This window comes from Notechis scutatus, chromosome 6, assembly GCF_049901735.1.
Source record: "Notechis scutatus isolate UNSWTSFEM ecotype Mainland chromosome 6, rNotScu1.2, whole genome shotgun sequence".
NCBI lineage: Eukaryota > Metazoa > Chordata > Lepidosauria > Squamata > Elapidae > Notechis > Notechis scutatus.
The window spans coordinates 43,607,711-43,624,787 of record NC_142014.1 but is presented as its reverse complement, the minus strand read 5'-3'; the positions used below and the strand labels follow the sequence as shown (position 1 = coordinate 43,624,787).

Here is a 17,077-nt window from a genome sequence, read left to right as displayed (position 1 = left end):
TCAAAGCTTTTTCATTTCTACAATGTTACTATTGTTACTGAAAATGTTACTGAAATGCACTGATAACTGAGAAACTACTTCTACCCCTTGCTATATGTCCTTTTGCTTAGACAGGTAGAGTTGCTAGAAGGACTTCTGTCAATGGAGACTCACCTGAAGAGTGGTCCATAGTAGGTAATATTGTACTGAATTTTTAGAAAAGGATTTATGATTATTGGGTAAGTTATACTACTCCTAAAAATAAAATCCTATGGTATCTCTGGACAACTGAATAACTGGATAGAAGCATTCCTGTCAAACAGACAAAAATGGTCAAAATCGGGAGCGTCCTATCAAATCCAGTACCTGTCAATAGTGGTGTCCCCAGGGCAGTGTTCTAGGACCAACTCTCTTCATACTCTACATAAACGACCTCTGTGATCATATTAAGAGCAATTGCGTTCTCTTCGCTGATGATGTAAAGCTGTTCAATACCACAGACAATACTGCTACCCTACAAAAAGATCTTGACTATGTATCCGAATGGTCAAACAAATGGCAACTTCAAATCTCAACAAATAAATGCTCTGTCTTACATATTGGCAAAAAAAATCAGAAAATAAAATACAAGCTGAATAGTCAAGATCTTGTTGATGACCCAAGCTCTGTAAAGGACCTTGGAATACTCACCTCTAATGATCTAAGTGCTAGAGCCCACTGCAACTACATAGCCAAAAAGGCATTAAGAGTTGTTAACCTAATCCTCACGTAGCTTTTTCTCTGGTAATATCACACTACTAACCAGAGCATACAAAACATTTGCTAGACCAATACTCGAATACAGCTCATCAGTCTGGAACCCTCATTACGTATCTGATATTAGCACAATTGAGAAAGTCCAGAAAAATTTCACAAGAAGAGTTCTCCACTCTTCTACTCGTTGTAGAATACCTTGTGCCACCAGACTTGAAATTCTAGAACTAGAAAACCTTGAATTACGCCGTCTTCGGTCTGACTTAAGCATGGTATATAAAATCATACATTGCAATGTCCTACCTGTCAATGAATACTTCAGCTTCAACCATAACAACACAAGAGCACACAATAGATACAAACTCAAAGTAAACCGCACCAAACTTGATTGCAGGAAATACGACTTCAGCAATAGAGTGGTCAATGTCTGGAATACTCTACCCGACTCTGTAGTCTCTTCCCCAAACCCCAAAAACTTTAACCTTAGACTGTCTACTATTGACCTCACCCCTTTCCTAAGAGGTCTGTAGGGGGCGTGCATAAAGCGCACCAACGTGCCTACCGTCCCTGTCCTATTGTTTCTCTTATTCTTTTATTTTTCTTATATGTACCCATTTCATGTATTCACAACTATGTATACACTTATACTTATTATCTTGTAAACAATTGGCAAATCAAATAAATAAATAAAATAAATAAATACTGAGCTGTAGTAAGAATTCCATGTGAATTCTTTTTTTTTTCCTTCTCCCATCTATACATACTGTAATTGTAAGAGAATAATGGTAAGCAGTATATATTCTAATAGTTGACATAAACTGACAGTGTGTTATACAATGACATCAGGGTACTAAAAGCTTGAATTAAGGATTTACAGATCTAATAAGACCCACTGTGAATGTATTTATTTAACACTCAGACTTTGTAGCTATATATTTTTATAGCTAGTACTGCTCACTTGAATATTGTGTTACCAGTTTTCATAGTACATAACTGCTCTGATTATGTGTTAAACTGCAGAAAATGAGAATTACAGCAAACTGCTAATACCATTAAATGTATCATATATTTTTCAAAAGAAATAGGAGAAAAAAGACTTGAGTAGATGTTGAATGTATGTTTTTAAACTCTTGGCAGTGCTAAAATATCGAAATGAATTTAAATACAAGATAAAATAAACTGAAGTACTACAGTTTAGCTCATCTGGCAGTGGAGTGATGGGACCGTTGTAATGCTTTGTATATATATGGCTTATAGAATCAATAAAGATTCCATAAGGTAGTCCCGAAGGTACTTTTTCAAGAGGCAATTGGACGTTCTGGTTTTCTTTGAAAATATTTCACTTCTTATCCAAGAAGCTTCTCCATAGACATTCCATAAGGTAGAAAGACGTTCTTCATCAAATGAAGTATTTGGAAAATAATGTTCTTGAAAAGTACAGGAGCCCTAGTGATAATGTCCTCATAACACACTGTATAGGGATGCGGTGGCTCAGAGGCTAAGACGCTGAGCTTGTTGATCAGAAAGGCTGACAATTTGGCAGTTCGAATCCCGAGCACCGCATAACAAAGTGAACTCTAGTTACTTGTCCCAGCTTCTGCTAACCTAGCAGTTCGAAAACATGTAAATTGCAAGTAGAAAAATAGGGACCACTTTGGTGGGAAGGTAACAGCATTACATGTGCCTTTGGCGCTTAGTCATACTGGCCACATGACCATGGAGATGTCTTCGGACAGCACTGGCTCTTCAGCTTTGTAATAGAGATGATTCCCCTAGAGCTGGAAACAACTAGCACATATGTGCGAGGGGAACCTTTACCTTTAATACACTGTATATCTAATCAATGTTATATAAGCATCTGCTCTTTTTGTACATTATTTTTTCCTACCAGTGGCAAATTGTGGCATGATTATATAATAATTGCTATTTAGAAGTGCTTCCCTCCATTCATCTTAAAGCTAAATTTTTTACCATAACTTATTTCATGAGCCCAAGTTCAATTCATAAGAGCAGAAGGAAAATCTTTTTCCCCTAATTTTTTCAGTGCAAAATTTGGGGGAGGGGGGAGAGAGCTTTGAAAATGTAGGCAAATAGCAATGGCAGTAAAATATTCTTTTCAATTTTTTAATGACACATCAAGAACTGTAAACAATGAAAGGGCTAACATTTGTTGAAATTTTATACTATTATATATTGCATAATTTAATACAATATCAATTTGTCTTGTACAGATCTTAAGTATATAAGGACATGGAAATAATTCATTTGGAAGATTAAATTCAAAGGATATTCATTTATTTTTACTTATGTAGTACCAGTTTCAACAAGTTAACTCACAATTTTCTGAATGAGTCACCACTTCAATGCAAACATTCAAAGCAAATTGAACTGATATGCTGTATTGCATTACATTGAGATGCTTTTAAATAATTTTAAAAAGTTTAGACATGATACAATTTGAGTGGTCTCCTCACAAGCAGCAACTTTGAGGGCTACTTGTGGGAAATCTGGCTCAGACAAAATTAACACTTAGAGCTCCTTAATATGAGAGGACAAAACAAAGAAGAAAAAGAAACCACTATTCAGAGCATCAATATAGCTGGGTTTAAAACAAATCCTGAGTAATCCTGGTATTATTTTTAATTTGAGCTGTTGTTTTCTTCTTACAGAATACATCTATTGTATTTTCATTTTGTTTCTTTTTCAATAATTTTGTTTGTTATAATATTGTATTCTGCTTATTTTTACTGTATTTACTACAAACACTAATTCTCAAAATATAATCCATAATAAATGTGTATGAAGTTCAGATAAATAATAGTATTGGTTAACTAGTATAATTTTAAAATTGGATGGATCAAGAGCTTACCAGAAACTAACCCAATATTCTTCTATTTTCTTATTTGGATTTTTCAGTATGTTTTATTTTGCTGACATGCAGTAAATCTTCATTTGTATGTATATCACTTGTTATGTATGCTAGTTTTATCCTCTTCTTTTTCTATCTCTTGAGATTGGTAAAAGTGATCTCTCAGCATAGTAAAGACAGCTAAATCAACATATCCTTCTTTTTGCATTTCCTTGACAGGTTATTAATTCTGATGTGTTATGGGTATATAGAGGTGAATTATTTACTTTGAACTATTAGCTGAAAGCTTTCTCATGAACCAGTCAATAAATGATTCATAATTTTTCTTGTTCCTTCTTATGCCTCATGTTGATTTTAATGTAACAATCATTGAATTTATTAGAATATATACATTCAGTAATTTTAAAATGGTGCTTTGCTTGTGGGTACATATGTGTATATGTATGTGTAAAGAAAGAGATATGAAAGGTAATAGAGATAGAATGAGATAGAGATGATTGAGATAGGGATGATTGAGATAGGGATGATAGAGATAGGGATGAAAGAGATGATAAAGATACAGAAGAAAGAGAGAGAAGATACTAGAGTGAGATAGAGATGATGAGATGGAGATGGAGAAAGGGGGAGAGGGTGAAGAGTGAAAGAGAGAGAGGGAGAGAGGTGCAGAATATAGCATTTGAAATCAAGCTTTGGAGAGAGTTCACATCAATGTGTCAGCTTGGAAGCCATTTTTCTTTGAGGCTTCTGGGCTGCCACATTCAGTACCTGGGAATTTGAGAGGGGGATTTTGAGGAGCAGTGGAAGATTAGCCACAGCAACATTCCTTTCTCAGAAAATCAAGGACATGTTACCCTGCACCTGGAGGGGAGTAACTGGGGGCAGTCTCCAGTTGGAACGAAGTAATCATTGAACCATGTGATGGACGATTGGGTGCAGGGGTTGGATTTGGGGTTTTCTTTGGTTTAGAGAAAATCTGGAATTCTTAGATTTGGGTTTTTCCCAGATGTGCCAATATGACATCCCTAATAAAATGTATCTTTGGGAAGATGAGATGCTTGGAATCTTTTTCTTTGGAGGTTGTTACTTGGAATGTTGACATGTCTTGCAAACCTGCCTAGTTCAGATCATCAGGAGAGGGTGCACTGTCTTTCTAACATAAAAGAGGGAGATTATATGATTTCTCTTGAGAGTTGCATTTGTCCTCTACTCTCACAGTATTTGGAAATCTATCAACACCTGTTTTTTCTCAAACCATTTATTATCAGCTATTAAATACTTGTGTGCATGTACGTTTGAGTCAGTGTTGATTCCTAGCAACTGCTCATCAATTTTCTTGGCAAGATTTCAAAAGTGGTTTGTTATTGTCTTATTTCTATAGCTGAGAAAGTAACTAGCCAAAGGTCACTGAGGTCCCTTCATACCTAAGGCAGGACTAGAATTTAATTTTCTGGTTTCTTGCTTAGTACCTTAAGACCATAGCAAATAGGTTCTCATTTTAGTATCTAGGTCAAGGGTCTTCAACCTTGGCAAGTTTAAGACTTGTGGACTTCAACTCCCAGAATTCCTGAACTGACATGACTGGAGGAGGAATTCTGGGAGTTGAAGTCCACAAGTCTTAAAGCTGTCAAGTTTGAAGACCCCTGATCTAGGTTATTGTTAGTCTTAACATGTATTGATGTTCTATATTTTCCTTTGGCTTTTCAACTTTCTTAGGCACTTTGAATGCTTACCAAAGTAGATACAGTATATACAATATAAATAAAATTTATTAAACAAAGAAATAATGCAATATAAAATCTTTGCACACAGATATTAATGTATCATACCCAATATACATTCACTTAGTCTTCCAAGCACAAAGACACATACAACCCAACCTCACACACATCTACAACAAATAGAGTACTTGGTGGGTCAGAGAAGTAAAAGAATGAGGTATAGTTCTACTGCATTAATGGAATTCAGCACCTTCTTTATGAATATATTAATTGTACTGCAACCCAAGCATTTTTTTTAAATCACTAGAATATTTCTAGAACATAGTAATCATGATAGTAGTTAATAATGGCCACATCTGGTATTTTGTGGGTTGAATTCCATTAATGCACTGAACTATACAAACAGTGACCATATATCCCTTATTATATAGTACAGTCCTTTATTTCAAAAAAGTCTTATTTAGATTTATTTAATTCTTTGTTTTCTTGGCTTCAAATTCTCTTTTGCAAAGCAAAATTATAAACATAAACATTTTTTATCAAGTCAAGCAGAGGTGGTATTCAGCAGGTTCTGACCAGTTCTGGAGAACTGGTAGCTGAAATTTTGAGTAGTTCAGAGAACTGGCAAATATCGCCTCTGACTGGAGATTTTACAGTATCTTTCCCCTGCCATGCCCACCAAGCCACACCCACAGAATTCGTAGTAAAAAAAAATTGAATCCCACCACTGAAGTCAAGTAAGTTTATTACAGTCAAAGACCAGAGACCAGAACAAGTTAAAAACATTCCAGGAATATCCAGTTAAAAATATAGAATAAAATAATAAACAACAGATAAAATCTATATTAAAATCACAATTTGACATCCAAGCTGTCAGTTACCCACGAGCAAAACACACCATGGCCTAATTATATGAATCCTTAAATGGAAAGGCCGATAGTCATTAAATATCAAAATGCAAAATAGTAGTAATGCAAAAGGGTTTGCTGTATTAGTTGTGTAAAATAGCTATGGTCGATTAATTATGTGTTTCCGATGAATCCCCAGTGCTGCTGTGCAGAATCTAGCAAGAAAATATAGTCACTATAACTGTCCCATAGGTACTTTTTCCAAAAGGTGATTGGCTTTTATTTTTTCACATTTTGTTTCCCATCCAAGAAGCTTAGTTGTTATATGTGCCTTGTAGACTGTATTCAAGTTGATCAATAAAACTAAGTAGAACCAAACTGCGATGTCTACATACTACACCATTTTAATGCAAATTTGATCATTTGTGACACTTTTCTAAGTAAAAATGTAAAATCTGTGTAGCAAAACTTGGGTTGAAACATCTCAGTATTTAAAAGAATTTAAAAGGATTGGCTAGGTTAAAAATGTAATTGAAGTAGTTAATGCATTTTTCATGAAAATATGAGGACTTGACATTTCATTATTTTTTTGAAATGCATGTTTACAGTTTAAGTCAAAAATATTTAACCAGGTTTTAAATAAGCTGCCTAAAATAATTGTTTAATACTTTGTAATGGAAGTTTAGATTCTATACTCAAACTAAGAGTATCAGAGCAAAACACATATTACAATGGAAAGACTTTCTAGAAATATGTGTGTGTGTATGTGCATAAAAATATAGAAACAATAAAAATTGTAAAGAAAATTGCCATATTTTTCATGGTCTTATCATAATGCAAATATAAGCACTCATATGAATTCATTTCCATGTAAGTAGATCAGACTTGAAAGTTACCTCATTACAGTTACAAAGCAGTGAGTTTGTCTTCCTCATACAGATACCATTGTTAAATAATATGAGTGCCTATAGTATATGCTAAATGCTATATCAGCTACATGTTACAGTGCAATTTTAATGATTTTGATTTAATATTTAATGTTTATTGTTTTGTTAGCATTATTCTCATATTTTTATTTTTATTTTACTTTTTTGTATTACATTACAACACAGATACTAAAGGGAACCTGTAAAGCAAACATTTCTTCCAAAATTTTCAGTTCCTTATATAATTCAATGGAAATTCTCCCTCAGGTTTAACTAATGGAGAGCTAAGAATGGAACAAGCCCAGAGATAGTAAGTGTATCAATGACTTTTAAATGTGTTTGCTGAATTAGAACTGAATCCATGGAGGAAAAAAAAATCTCCAGCATATTACCAGTCAAAGCTCATCTAACTATCTGATTAATGGCATGAAATCAATCTGAACACAATGAGAATCCTGTGATTAAAAACAATTGTCACAAGCTGGCAGAGAGAAGGGTTGCTATAAGCTTTTTTGCACTGCGCTCCCATAAGCTATTTTTGTCCTATACTCATGATGGTGTAAGTCTAAGCTAGTTTGAGGGTAGGGACAAATCTGTTTCTAGAAATATTGAAAAGAATGCTTGTAGAAAGATGTAGCCCTAGACTTCCTAAAACCATACAAAACTGGGAAATAGAGAAGTCAGGGGAAAGTACTAATTAGAAAACTCAAAAAATTTCTGCTGAGTTTCAAACTAGGAATATTTTATTAATAAAATAAATGTTCTGTGACACCACAGAGAAACAGAAAACATATTTCTTGAAGAAACTTTTGCAAATGAGGTGAAGGGTTGTTGTTGTTTTTTCCTCCCTGAAGTACCCATAGAACTGCTTGGATTAGGCTGAAAGGGAGTAAAGTAAATAGGAGACAAAATAATTAGAATTTTCAAGGAGACATATGGGGAAAAGATTATGTTAAAACTGCAGTAAGAAAACACATGGAGAGGTTGTAATTGTGATGGAGGTGAATAAAGAGCAACTTCTATTTCTGCCTTGTAAAAATTGTTGTGATGTTCCAACAACTGGGCAACAAGTAAGTGCTATTAAGTTATCTTCCAAAATTAGACCCAGTTTCCAACCTTTGTAGCCATTCTAAAAAGCCAGAAATAACTAAAATGAAAAGGTTTTACCCCTTTTCCCTAATTTCTACCTGTACAGCCTTTAATACATTTCTTAAACTCAAGACAGATAATTTAGACTACTGGGTTGGGAACAATAAATCAATAACTTTCTGCTATTGGAAGTAATCATGCCATTCTTCTTCTTCTGGCAGCCATTTCTCATAGATAGTGATTGCAGTAGGGGAGAAACTAAGTATTGATGTGCTACAGATAAAGTAGTTCTTACTTAAGGAGATTCACCATCTGTTCCAGAAGAATTTTAAAAAAAACACATTTGGGTTTTGGACATTTAAGTTCTGCAATCCAAAGTCATTTTCTCTTCATTTAGGAGAATTAAACCACTGAGTGTTTTGATTGTAGAGGAGCAATAAGCTCAACATTTTAAAAGCTGCCCACTATGGTACAAAAATGTACTGTTATTATTACAGAATTGACAAAGGGAGCAGTATCTGTCCATTAGGAAATGCTAAACCTACTGCTATACAAAGTAGTTATCCATGGCACTCATACTTTTCAAAGTGATTGCTTAACTTCCTTGCTAATGTGTTACTGCACTGTAGGAAGCAACTAAGCCAGCTATTTTAAGCTGGCTTAGACACAGAAATACAACTGTCTAACTTAGACTTTCCTAAGCATTTTGCAGCTATATGAAATCCCAGGTTCAGACTTTTGACATATACAAATACCATAACAGAAATATGGAAACAAGATCCAACAATGGTTTATGCTAGGAATATGGGAAATATATACATTGTGCAAGCTATCATCCAACATTGGGTAGATTGCCCTTGTTGAGGGGATATATTTTTCCAATGATCTATTTTCACATTGGTCCTTATTCTATGATGAAATATATCATTGGTGTGATGACATGAGGTGTAATATTTCACCAGAAGAGCAGCTCTTAGTATTCTATTGTACATCATCCAAATGACAGTCTTCTAGTGGTCTGTAATACATAACCATCCTAATTTCATTTTGGGCTTAAGTGCACACTGTTCACTGAAATTAATAATAATGCAATGCTTCTTGGTTTAATATACTGAAGTTGGCAGAGAATCTGAAGTTCAGCCTGAATCGACCTGTTTGTGAATAATCTCTTGAAAATTTCTGCTTTGCACTCCTTGATTAAAGGAAATAATTCACATGCTGTATTGCAAATATACATGTTATCATTATCTTCTCCACTGTGGTTGACAGAATTTAGGTGACAATAAAAAAAAATCTTTAGAAAGGCCCTAAATCTCATCATTTCACCCCTCATTTTTATGTATCCTAGTTATGAGAGCTTGAAACTTCTTTATGATCAAGGTAGCATACAATTTATAGCTGCCCAAAAGAATATTGCATGCCACTTTCCCTGCCATTAATTATAGCTGTCACCCTGTTTTTCTCTAGCATGTAATATCTTCTGTGAAGATGAAAAAGGAGGAATCATTTATTTTAGTATACCTCAAGCTGTCTATAATAGTATGATGATACCCCTGCCTTTCCTACCTTCTACCAAATAATCTGGGAAACTATGTGAGGCTCAATGTCATCTCCCAAAGTCAGTCAAATGATTAATTCCTTCTTGTGACTCTGAGAAGTAAAACATTTCAAAGTTAGGAGATGGAATCCATATAACAAAAGTCTGAAATATCCCAGCAGGCTTGGAACACTGGACTTCTAAATCTTGACAGAAAGATAATGTGAGCAGGGCTTAAAATATTTAATCAGAGGACAATAATACAGGAAAACAAAGTGGTTTTAATAAACTCAATGTTCTATTTGTTATTTTTATGTTGACAATTGATTGGTCATTGTATTTTGCATAACATGTAACATCTTTAAAAACAATCCCACAAGCAACATCAAAGCAGGGGTGTCCGGGGACGGGGGACGGGACAGAAGGCTAAAAAGTCAAGATGACAGTCACAACCATGTGATCAAAGCTTCGCCCTTTTCTGTGTGCATCACAAGACACATTAAAAGGTGGCAAGGCTTTGATTGCATGATTGTGACTAGCATCTTGACTTTTTTGACTCCTCTTTGACATATCTGTATCATACAAATTATTTAAAATCATTGTAGGTTGATAAGACTTAACATTTGTAGCATATTCAGCTCAAACAGTATATTTTTACTCCTTGAAGAAATCATACTCAGATTAAACACATGTGGTTCCTTTATCCATATAGAAAATGTTTATTGTTTAGTAGAGTTATGTGATTGTGATCCAATCTGGATAAAAATAAGACATTGCATGTTCATTGAACTAAAAATGGAATTGTATACAATCTCATCACGAATAGAACATTTATTATTTATTCTAATCCTTACATGAGAATATGCCTTGTTGAATTCACAGTCTAGTTTTCCATATAATCAGGTTGCACATTTGCAGAATATTTTCCACTGAAATAAATCACAATAAACCATCTATTTTATGTCCCAAACTTATACTTCCTTACAAGGGGTATAGAAAAGCTGACTGGGTACAATGGGACTTATTTCTGACTTTTGTTATATGGATTCCATCTCCTTCTGCAAAGGTCAAGTATAGCTTGGCAGACCTTCTTTCAATATATATTCAAGTTTGATCTTGCATTGTTAAATTTTTAATTTGAATGGACTAGTGAAGCGAACAGTTCTATGGAAAGCCTCCAGGGTTGAGGGATTTTTTTTTTCTCCTGAAAATGTTTGCTTATCTTTGTAGATTTATGAATGTTAAGCAATGCCTCCTCAGAATGCCAAGGCACCTTCATTTCTTGTAAGTGGACTTTATTATCACTTCAGGCTAAAACTGTTCCATATGCCCAGATGTGCATGTTTTACATGATTTGTTTGTTTGTTTGTTTGTTTTTGTTCTTCTTTCTTGCTGCTCCACATCAGTGAGAGGACAGGTTTATTCTCCTTGTGAATCCATTACTCATTCATGAATAATGACATGAACTTGGCAAAGCTTTTGAAAAAGAGCCTTTTTATTATACTGTTCTCGCAACCATTAATATCTCTAATACTCAGCAGTTTTCTCATTTTCTTTTGTGAAAGGACAAGCTGTAACTACATGACAGAAGGCCATGAGGTCCAGAACGATTACCGGTTTCATTAATGTAGGTGAAATAGGAGGAAATGAACAATAGCTTTCATTTTTGAAGCATAGTAGAAGCGGCTGCTTTGTCCTATAATCTGTTATCAGCTTTCAGATGAATTTATAAACACTAATTAAACCAGAAAACTAGTGATGGCAGACCTATCATTTTCTTCCCCTGAGTTCTGACAAAAGAAACAATAGAAATCAAAATGAGAATTGTCCACTGTTAAGACTCTGAGTTTTATCCGAGTTTATAAGGAGGTATCTATTCTCTTACTTACAAGTCAGAAATTGTATTCCCTGTGAGGATACTCAACAGTATATTAAATAAGTTTTGTATAAGAACATTAATATGGCATGCCTCTAGTGGTGATGTATTTTTGTATTTTGACAGTGTTTTTTCTATGTGAGTACTAAAAGTTATCTTAATTGTGGCAGCATAGAAATAAGTGTAGTTGGTTGTTACTAATTCTTTCATTAAAGAGCAACTTGACATATCATTAAATAATATGCAAATATTAATATTTCAAATTAATGTTTTAAGAAATATTACTACAGTTAAATAATTATGTATTTATATAGTGGTTATCCATCTCCAGGGAGGGTATAACTTACAATATGTTTTATAAAATACCCTAATTAATATAAACATAAGTAAGGCATTCTACGCACACTGTATATCTGATTTTCTACATATGTGAATTTCAAGAAGCCAGGAATAGCTTAAGAACTCGAACATTAAGTGTAAAATATCAAGGTGAATAAAAATATGTTTAGAATGGGGACTCACTTTACTTATGTCATTATGATTTCATTTTTCATAGAAAGTTGAAATATTTTGAATCTTTTTAGATAAATCTATAATTTTATCTTGACAGAAATTGAATAAACACTTATTTTACCATTGTAATTGGGGGCTTATAGGCCTATGTTATCATGGACTGAAGAAGGATCACCTTGTGATTGAAATTTGCTATGTGTGGAACTTCCCATGAAGAACATTTGAAGTTTTGAACTTGTCCAAAAGTAGCACACATTCCACAAGTGGGATTCAGCCAGTTCTCACAGGTTCGCCCAAACCATTAGTTAATTGCTTATGCAGTTTGGAGAAGTAGCTAAAAATTAAGTGCAAGAGAGGCTCTCTCTCTCTCTCTCTCTCTCTCTCTCTCTCTCTCTCTCTCTCTCTCTCTCCAGTTAATAGCTCCAGGCAGACAGCCAAGAACCACTTAACAATTGCAGCTGGAATGCAGACATACAGGCTGAATCAAGTCAATAAACAACAGAAACTGACAGGATTAGGGCAGGGAAACCTATCAATCACCCATCTAGGGATGGGATTAATTTCAGGAAGAAGGACCAGATTACAAACATTTTCATTATAAAGAGTATTAAGTAAAACTTCTGTGATCAGCTGATACTCCCTGGAGTTCCAAGACCTTTTATAGCTGCTGCAGTGTTGGCTACTTCTTGTTTCTTCCCGGAGAAAAAGATACAGGAAGGGACAATGATGCTGCTTGATTATACAGACTGTGAATTCAATCCATGTGTGGTCCAGCCAGCTGTATTGCTTCTGCTGTGAAGCACCCAATTTAGAACATAGAAAAAATAGAATAATAGAGTTGGAAAGGTTAATGGCTTTTGGCAGCATGCCCAGGCTTCCAAATAGCCTGAGCAGCTGCTTTTAGTTTTCCTCTCAGCTGGTGCTTTTGCTTGGGGTTTTGACTTTTTTTTTTTTAGGGGAATGGCTCTTTTAAGTTTTCTGCATTGTTTAGTGCAAGGGTCTCCAACCTTGGCTACTTTAAACCTGGAGGACTTCAACTCCCAGAATTCCCCAGCCAGCAAAGTCCTCCAGGCTTAAAGTAGCCAAGGTTGGAGACCCCTGGTTTAGTGGTTCCTGGCACTGTCCTTTTGGGATGTACTTCCCTCCCTCTTTTTGAAAGCCTCTAGTGACAGAGCACCCACAACTTCTGAAGGCAAGCTATTCCATTGGTTGATTGGTCTCACCCTTAGGAAATTTCTCCTTAGTTCTAGGTTGCTTCTCTCTTTGGTTAGTTTCCACCCATTGTTTCTTATTGTGCCTTTTGCTGCTTTGGAAAATAGATTGACTCCCTCATTTTTATAGGAGCCCCTCAAATTTCCTGACAGAACAATTAATCAGTGGAACAATTTGCTTCCAGAAGTTGTAAATGCTCCAACACTGAAAGTTTTTAAGAAGAAATTGGATAACCATTTGTCTGAAATGGTGTAGGGTTTCCTGCCTAAACAGGGGGTTGGACTAGAAGACCTCCAAGGTCCCTTCCAACTCTTCTATTCTATTCTATTCTATTCTATTCTATTCTATTCTATTCTATTCTATTCTATTCTATTCTATTCTATTCTAAACATTGGAACAGTGCTATTTTATTGTGAGTTGGACTAAGAAGAAATTTCCTTAGGATGAGACCAATTAAGTTGGCCATACCCACCCAGTCACATGACCATCCATCCACACCCACCCAGTCATTAGGGCAGAGAACTGGTTGTTAAATTATTTGAATCCTACCACTGTTCCATATGATTTGCCTAACACATCTGCTGTAAATTTTGTCTAACTTCTCCATTGTGGTTATCATCTGCTTTTTGGGTGCAATTCAGGCTGTTGGTTCTCACATTTAAATGACTCATTTGGTATCTTTAAGATTGCTTTCCTCAATTAATATCTGCCTGCCTAGAAATATTTACTGTAGAGGAGAGAGCTTTCTCCAGATTCCCATTTTTAAGGAGTACTTCAGTTAGAATCATGGTGGAAGGGTTTTGCTGAGACTATCCCCAACCCTATTAAATTTTGAAAAGACTATAAAGACCTAGATTTCTCAAAGGATATATGGGATTCAACATGAGCATATTAGATATATCATGCAAAGTATGTCACCAGAAGAGATTAATGGATCTATGGATATGGTATGTGTGAAAATGCACATTGGGTCCACACATATTTATGACCACTGAGCCAGCAATCTATGCAAACCAGTGGTGGGATTCAAATTTTTTTACTACCGGTTCTGTGGGTGTGGCTTGGTGGGTGTGGCTTGGTGGGCATGGCAGGGGAAGGATACTGTAAATTCTCCATTCTTTCCCCACTCCATGGGGAAGGTTACTGCAAAATCCCCATTCCCTCCCCACCCCACTAACCTGCTTTCCAGCTCTGTTCTCCTGTGCAGGGCAACAAAAGAAGACCCAGCCAATCAGCTGGGATTCGGGAGGCAGAGAATAGATGGAGGTGGGGCCAGTCAGAGGTGGTATTTGCCGGTTCTCCGAACTACTCAAAATTTCCACTAGCAGTTCTCCAGAACTGGTCAGAACCTGCTGAATACCACCTCTGGTGCAAACCTCAGAATAAAGAGTTTTGTGAACCCATGTGATATCACATATAAGAAAGATCCTTCAACTGAGATTAATTATACTTTAATTATATTAATTTTCAATTTATCTGAATTTGCATTCTTGTTTCGTACTATAGAAAGACATAAGCTTCTCTAACAAAACACACTCTGATATTTCTCTTACAGACTGCCTTGAATCCTTCCTCTGTGGACCACTTTAAAGATTTCTTTAATCTCATTCTATTTCCTTCATCACAGAAACAAACTGTGATAACACAGAACACCAGAGATTGAACTATGTGTGATCAATAGAAAATATCTCCAAATCCATTAAGCCACTTTCTTTTGACACTTAGGAAATTAAAAATTAAATTAATCCCATTTATAGGGGTAACATCTGAGCTGAAATTGTTACCAAGGCTGAAATTCAAAACAATGGATTCTAAGGCCAGTTTTCTTAGTTATGAATCCTCATGGATCTACTAAACTTGTAGTTGAGGCAGCATCGCAGAATGCTGGCAAAGCTAGCATTTCAGTAATAATCAGTAATAATCAAATGGCAGTATTATTTCCTTCTGTGTCTCTATTTTCTTCCTTCTTCATATTGTTACAAAAATAATGAGGATGCTGAATGTTACTAAACAACATAATACCTGTTCTATTTCCTTCATTAATTTGCTAGAAGTTTTGTGAAATACAAAAAGAAAGTACTTGAAATTTCTTGGATAACAAATTAATGCATTTGTTGTACAAGTGGACAGGTATCATTCAGACAAAAACTAGCTGGAAGCAATCCAAATGACACATGCTGACAATGAGCTTGTCAGACTGAAGAAGATATCAAGGTTTTGATATTTTTAAAAAACACAGAACAATTCTGTGTTTTAGTTTTATATCACCATTCTCTATCAGCATTTAAATCATCATTCTGTATCATCTTTCTTCCAGGAAACTTAAGGAAGCATCCATGGCTCTGTTTCATCTTGATGACAGGTGAGTTAAGATGAGAGGTGGTAAAAGATGGTAAGTATCTCAAGCTCACCCAGTAAGCATCTTGTATTTTCCCATTCATCCTCTATCAGTCCTAAACATTGTATCATGTCATATAAATGTTCTCTCGCTAAAAGAGGCAGTGAAGAAATATATATGTTGTCCTGATATTGTCCATTATCCTTCCTGATTTCTAGTGGCAACTGATATTTGAAAGGGATAATCAATGTAAAGATATTGTGAAAGATTGTAAGAAGGCTAGGAAATATGAGGGAAAGCAAAGTTTTTTAAAAATAAAATATTAAAGAGATAGAAGATAAATCCCTTGGTATTTTACTTATAAAGAGCAACTCAGCCCATATGGCAAGAAACCTGCGAAGAAACCTTTCAAACTTTTCAAGGAGGTTCTTCTTTAATGAATTCACTACAAATGAAGGTAGGAAATTATTCTTACATTTTCCAAAATACTGCTATTTATTCAAAGACTAGCATTAAAAATACCTTACAGACGTATGTAATTCTTACTTCCTTGATCTTGCCCAGTTGTGTGAGACTTGACAGAAATCATGTTACCATCTCTTTTATTACATTTAATAAGGAAGGTGATGATCTTATTACTAAGAAACTTGTAAGAACTATGATTTATTATTAAATAAGGAACTATACTGAATGGCATCTAACTAATTGAGGAATTTATTGCAAGTCCTCCCTTTTCAGTTTTAGTAATTCAGTGTAGTGATAGATCCCTCTGTCTCTCCTTTAAAAATAATATATAAACCCCCAGTATCTAGCTAATTTTCATAGTCACACTCTTATTCTAATGAATCTGATCATGGATAAGAACTATATACTTCTGAATAGAATATTACATAATGAACAAGTGATTAAAACTTGTTCTGCTCTGCTGTCTTATCCCGAAGTAATGTCTCAATGAGATAAAGATAAAATATAAATATCCTTCATGTCGGCCACAGACACACACACATCAAGTTGTTGCCTTTTTTAAAGGTGTGGACCTAGTTTAATATTGTTGCCTTCTGGAATATTCTGGAATATATTTTTTTCAATTTACCACATCCTTGGTCATTTCCCATCTAAAATAAACAACATTATTTAGCTTTTTAAGCTCAATCAACTCTATGGTAATACAATCCCAATTGCTATAAGAATGATTTCCTTAACATTTCTTCTTGCTGAACTTGCTGATAAGAGAACATAAAATTTATTGCATTTGATTAAAAAACTATTTTTGACATATATTTCACTGTGACTAAAACACATTTTCTAAATGGTCAGATTGGGTAGTTCTTGGGTGGGAAACAATTGCTTTTTTTTCTTTCTGGGTCAGCATAAATATGTTCATAAACACAAATTGGTATCAATGGTATAGATATCATT

At 34.9% G+C, this 17,077-nt stretch overlaps 1 protein-coding gene across 1 annotated transcript in view; it reads left to right on the top strand.

Moving 5' to 3' along the window:
* MGAT4C (MGAT4 family member C) overlaps positions 1-17,077 on the top strand; it is a 135,781-nt gene that overhangs the window by 60,607 nt on the left and 58,097 nt on the right. The window contains exon 3 of the mRNA XM_087968045.1: positions 15,638-15,682. The gene's annotated coding sequence lies outside the window, so the exon portion shown is untranslated. The remainder of the gene's footprint in view (positions 1-15,637; positions 15,683-17,077) is intronic.